The sequence below is a fragment of the Balaenoptera acutorostrata genome, chromosome 7 (genome assembly GCF_949987535.1).
Source record: "Balaenoptera acutorostrata chromosome 7, mBalAcu1.1, whole genome shotgun sequence".
Lineage (NCBI taxonomy): Eukaryota > Metazoa > Chordata > Mammalia > Artiodactyla > Balaenopteridae > Balaenoptera > Balaenoptera acutorostrata.
The window spans coordinates 22,646,337-22,652,336 of NC_080070.1; positions in this window are offsets into that span (position 1 = coordinate 22,646,337).

Here is a 6,000-nt window from a genome sequence, read left to right on the forward strand (position 1 = left end):
AGATGGAGATACCAGCATGCAGATGGCCTCTAAAGCATTATTTCTCCAGCCGTTTCTGGAATGCTATTTAACCTATCGATTGAGATTTTTATTTTAAAAAAAGTTTTTAAGTTTTATCTTTCTTTTTGCTTCTGGTCTTTCCAATCTGCCTGGTCGCTTTGCTGAAGTGTGACTTGTAAGAGAATAAATGAGGAGAATATGAGCCTCAAAGAAAACAGGGGACAGTGTCTTGCAAACTCTAAAGGGGTTGTAGAAGGTTAGGTATTTTACTATTACCTCTCTCATGGAGTTTCGTTCATTCCAACTGAAACTCTATATAAATTTGCTTTGGAAACTGAAAAAAATATATACTTAATAAATTATTACATTTGATTTTAATACCTTGTTAACTTTTAGCTAATAGCTAATGTTCACCTAGTGTTTACTTTACAAGAATTAACGCATCTAATCCTCACAACAGCCTGTGACAGGTAGATGGTATTTATTCATATCTTACAGATGAGAAAACTAAAGCTCGAAAATGGTAGACTCAGGATTCGAATCCACAGAGTTGGCTCCTAAAACCTGTGCTCTTACCTAATATGTGGGACTGCCCCTCTTTTCAAGAACAGGTTTCAACCAGTTCCTTCAGCTTCAAGCTTTCAAAAATTTTATGGTCACATTTCAGCGTGGCCACCTTGAGCCAGCTACAAAACAGCACTCAAGGCCCTGGGCCCTGGCAGAGGGCCTCGTCTGCACTGACTTAGTTGCGCCACTGGACCAGCCTCAGACCTCACAGGGCACTGCCCACTTGCCAAGTGTCCACCCTGTGCCCGTTTAAAACGATGCACTTGATTTAAGTTCCCTGCCTGAAGCCACCCAGTGAATCAGTAGTGGGCCAGGGACTACAATCCGGGTCTCCTGCCTTTCAGGCACCGCATTTATTTTGTGTTAATAAACCGTATTTCTCCAGGGGATCTGGCAGAAATTTGAAAGTGCTTAATTTTTTTTTTTTTTATTTTTTATTATTATTATTATTTGTTTTATTTTATTTATTTATGGCTGTGTTGGGTCTTCATTTCTGTGCGAGGGCTTTCTCTAGTTGTGGCAAGCGGGGACCACTCTTCATCGCCGTGTGCGGGTCCCTCACTATCGCGGCCTCTCGTTGCGGAGCACAGGCTCCAGACGCACAGGCTCAGCAATTGTGGCTCACGGGCCCAATTGCTCCGTGGCATGTGGGATCTTCCCAGACCAGGGCTCGAACCCGTGTCCCCTGCATTGGCAGGCAGATTCTCAACCACTGCGCCACCAGGGAAGCCCGAAAGTGCTTAATTTTACTGCAGTAAATACTGAGAATGCTTTTTAAAGCATAGAAACCAAGCCCCAGGCAGGGAAAACATAATTTGCTCTCAGGGGCTTTGACAAACTCACCTTGGCACTGGGATTAGATCATAGATCGCTGGCCTTGATTCCATCTCCCAGTGGAGCTGGCTGAAGGGGTCAGGACCTCTGCTGTGGCCACAAGGCGGCAGTTGGACCTGGAAATACTCTTGCAAATGAAGCTGGAACGCATGACATCCTACCCACAGAATCAGCATGTCACAGCTGATTGCCATCGGGGGTGTGATGGGGGGAAGGTTATATTCCTGGGACATTGGTGATACACAGGTCAGGACCCAGGTGAATTAGCCCAGCGGTCAGAACTGACACCTTTCTGCCTTTCTTGCTCTGTGATGGGTGCCGTGCAGTTAACTTCCTATGGTTGTGAACGGGCCATATTTTCTAAACCCTAGTCAGTCAAGGAGAAATCATAGGCATCCAGAAGGGAGAAAAAAATTCTGAATCATAAAGTACTTGAGTGCAGAGTGTACAGGGAGTGATTTTTTTATTTTGTCATCAGAAGAATGCTAGATGTATTGTAGACCGTCAACCAATAATACTTTGTGATAAATTGATAGAGAAAAACTGAAAGGATTGAGCAAGATGAAAGCTGACTTGCCAAGGTTGGTCTGGTTGTGTTCAGATGGGAGCTGGGGTTGAATTAGTTTTCGCAGGAGACCCACAACGTTAAGGTGCACAAGGGCGTGCGTTATTTCTTTTAATTCTCGTAATTCCCACGGCAGCCACAGATGGTGGGAGTCAAGGTTCGTCTCTGCCCTGACAGAAGGGCTTTAGGCATTTGTGGCAAAAACGGACCCGATTAGGTCTGCGCTTGGCTCAGCAGGTTAACTTTCCTGTCGGAAACTGTTCCTAGACAAAATGCTTCAAAACTACGATGATCGGTTTGGGCTTGTCTGTGTTCACACTTTCTCTGCGGTGCAGATGATTTTGTTGCCACTTCCTGCGGCCCTGCCGGTTCAGAGCCTGAGCAGTGAACAGCCTGGTGGCCAGATGAGGCAGCAGACGCAGCCTTTAAGACCTGGGGCTGCATCCTGACTCTGTCAGTCACGGGCTGTGTGAACTCGGGCGAGTCCTCCTCAGTCCTGTGTTGATGACAGTGCCCATCACACCCTCATAGGATCTGCTGCGTGAGGAGAGGGCTCCTTGGACGCTCCCCCTGGAGCCAGGTGATGGGAGGGATCACGAGCATCCTCTTAGTGACACCACCTGCCTTGCTGGCTGTCAGGTCTGATGTTGTCCTCTGCCCCCAGTGACCCTGCTTGTTATTGGTAAATGATTTCCTCATTGAGAGGCATCCTTTACCAGAAGCTACATTTCTGTGTAGGTGGTAAAAATGAGAAGAGTTGCTTGAGAACTAGTTCTGCCTTCACATAGATATATCCAGAGTTAAAATCGGGCTTTGTGTTTCCAAGAGATGTTGAATGAATAAAAAGGGAAGAAATACTGGACCTTGGTCGCAGTTCTTAAACTGTTCACTTAAGAAACATAGCTCTGTATTTACACACAGATAACCTGGAAAGTCAGTGAGCAGAACGACCTGCTGTAGTGGCTGTTGTACAGATAAAACATGAAAGATCTAGGAGCTAATTATTCCTTATTTTTGTGCCTCCGTGTCATACGTAATAATTTTAATTTTATGCTAAAAGATCACTTGGGGTTATTATGAGATTTGATGAGATAATAGTTATAAAGAATTTTAAATTCTATAAATGAAAAATCTGATGAAACTGTAAAAGTACTCCTTGTCTTTGCTAAAACCAGTGTAGCTGCTGTTGCAACGATTTTCTTCCTTTCCTTCCCTCCCTCCCTTCTTCCTCTTACTACTTCTTTCTTCTTCCCTCCTCGCCCCTTCCCCACCCTCCTTCCATCCATCCCACCGTGTTTATATAAGGATAACACAGACACTAATCCTGCCTTCATGGAATTTACAAACTAGTGGAAGAAACAGGCAGTGTACAAATGCACAAAGGCAACTGCAGGTTATGCTGTGCTATGAAGAAAAGAAACATGTACAGTAAGAGTCCCAATAAAACCTTGTGTTTGCCTCTCCGTGTACATATTAGAAATTAAGGAGAGTGACAGAGCTGTTCTGTTGTTACCTATTGGAGGGTAGATTTATAAGCATAAAGACTGGTTTTAGAGACTTCCCTGGCGGTCCAGTGGTTAAGACTCCTTGCTTCCACTGCAGGGGGCACAGGTTCCATCGCCAGTTGGGGAACTAAGAAGATCCCACATGCCACGAGGCATGGCGAAAAAAAAAAGGGGGGGGCAACTGGTTTTATAAAGCTACCTACCACGGAATCACTCTTGGAGATTAGTATTATGAGTTTGTTTCCATATAGGCAAAGAACAGATAGATAGATAGAAAGTTAGTTTTTCCTAACAAGTACAAAAGACAATTTGTGAAAACTGATGTCTCGTGTACATTATAGGGTTGGATGATGACTGTTGGTTGAGTTGTAATAACCTGGAGGAGAAGTTTTTATTTTATTTTATTTTATTTTATTTGTTACAAATAAGTTTAGAGCAAGGCTGTACATATTCTCTGCCACTTTCAGAGGAATTTGGAGAGGGAGAGCTCATTTCTGTGGTGTTTACGATAGCTGTCTGTTCCTAAAGAAGATTTCATGGAAAATTCCCATCAGTGTCCTTAGACTGAAATCAGGGATCGGGCCTGCTGTTCATGTAAGGCTCAGTGGGCAACAGAGCGTGGAAGGAAAGCCACCGCCCTGCTGAGGAGGGCCACCCTGGCCGGCAGGTCGGGCAGCTCAGGCTTAACTTCTGAACGTGGATACCTCTGCGCATGTGCTGGGAGCTGCTGGGATCAGTGCACTTCGTACTTCCTGTCACCTGAAGAGAGGGCTCTGGAGCTCGGGTCCTTCCCAAGTCTCACCACTAAAGCGAGCAAAGACAGTGCCTTCAGTTCAGGTAACATGTCCAGGGTTTAAATTCTCACGATCCATCTTTGAGTCCCCTCGGGACAGACCTTGTCTCTTCTTCTTTGGCCCTTCTTTTTTTTTTTTAATTAATTCATTAATTAATTAATTAATTAATTAATTTTTGGCTGTGTTGGGTTTTCGTTTCTGTGCGAGGGCTTTCTCTAGTTGCGGCAAGCGGGGGCCACTCTTCATCACGGTGCGCGGGCCTCTCACTGTCGTGGCCTCTCTTGTTGCGGAGCACAGGCTCCAGACGCGCAGGCTCAGTAGCTGTGGCTCACGGGCCTAGTTGCTCCGCGGCATGTGGGATCTGCCCAGACCAGGGCTCGAACCCGTGTCCCCTGCATTAGCAGGCAGATTCTCAACCACTGCGCCACCGGGGAAGCCCCTTCTTTGGCCCTTCTGACTAAAAGCAGCCAGGATTTTTAAACCCACTATCCTTTAAAGATTTCCGAACAGAGGAGAAAATTAGAGCAGAAACCTATTGAAGCTGAAAGTTATCTTTAAAATTAGCTTTTCTCATTGGGAGTAGAACACTAGATCATTGAAAGTTTGTTCATGTTTGTGACTGATTGTATATTTAAATAATTTAAAAATCAGTACCTCATTTTAATGTTGAGTTCACTTCATGTCCATATCACCATCATCATTTCCATGAGGTTCTAGGTCTTTTGTAAACAAATTAAACACAGTACTTTCTTTATGACATGAATTAAATCTAGATCCCAATGATATTTGGCACCTTCTAAATACCCAGATGGGCACAGCGTTTGCCTTGAAGTGAAGACGTGCGTGGGGTTTTAATCACATCATGTTTTATTTTTTCTCCTTTAAATATCGCCTTTTCAATAGTTGCTTCTTAATGAATGACTGGTTGTTTACTGTCGTTTATAACCAAGAATTTGAACATTAAAAAATTCTAATCAAAATACAGATGGAAAAAATTTTCCCTTTCAGTCTCTCATCTTTTATATTAGAATAAAAATAATTTGTCTTCCTTTTGGAAACTTAATAGTTTAAGAAATCCCATCATTCTCTTCTTGAAAACTTAAGTTTAATAAATCAGTTCTGAGGAAATTTAATTACAGTTCTTAAACTATAAAAAGCTCTTATAAAATAAAAACAAGGGTAAGGCTAGAATAAGTTTCACCTCTTGAGCATAACCGTCATTTGAAAGAAAATGCAGTTAACAAATAATTTTTGCTGTATCTTCTCCATTGTTTAATCACTGAAAATACTTGGATTTTTTTTTAAACAGCAGAAACAAGGCATGGAATTGGTTCTCTACCCAGGTAAAGATCATTTGAGTCCAAAGACCAGATTGCAAAATAGGCCTCAGATACCTACAGAAGACGAGAGATGTTCAAGACAACCTGAAGTCAAGAAGGGGTGTGTTCTGTTGCAGGGGGTCTTAAATGAGAATTTTGTATCAGAATTATACCCTCTTTTATCTTTGGAAGTGAGTATATCTTCATGGCAGATGATTATCTTGAAACAAGATGGACCCGATGACCACAGGGAAGTGATGCTTTGGGAGTGCTCATCAAATTGAGAAAAGAGTGACTTCCCTGGTGGTCCAGTGGTTAAGATTCCATGCTCCCAGTGCAGAGGGCCCGGGTTCGATCCCTGGTCAGGGAACTAGATCCCACATGCTGCAACTAAGAGCATGCATGCTGCAACTAAG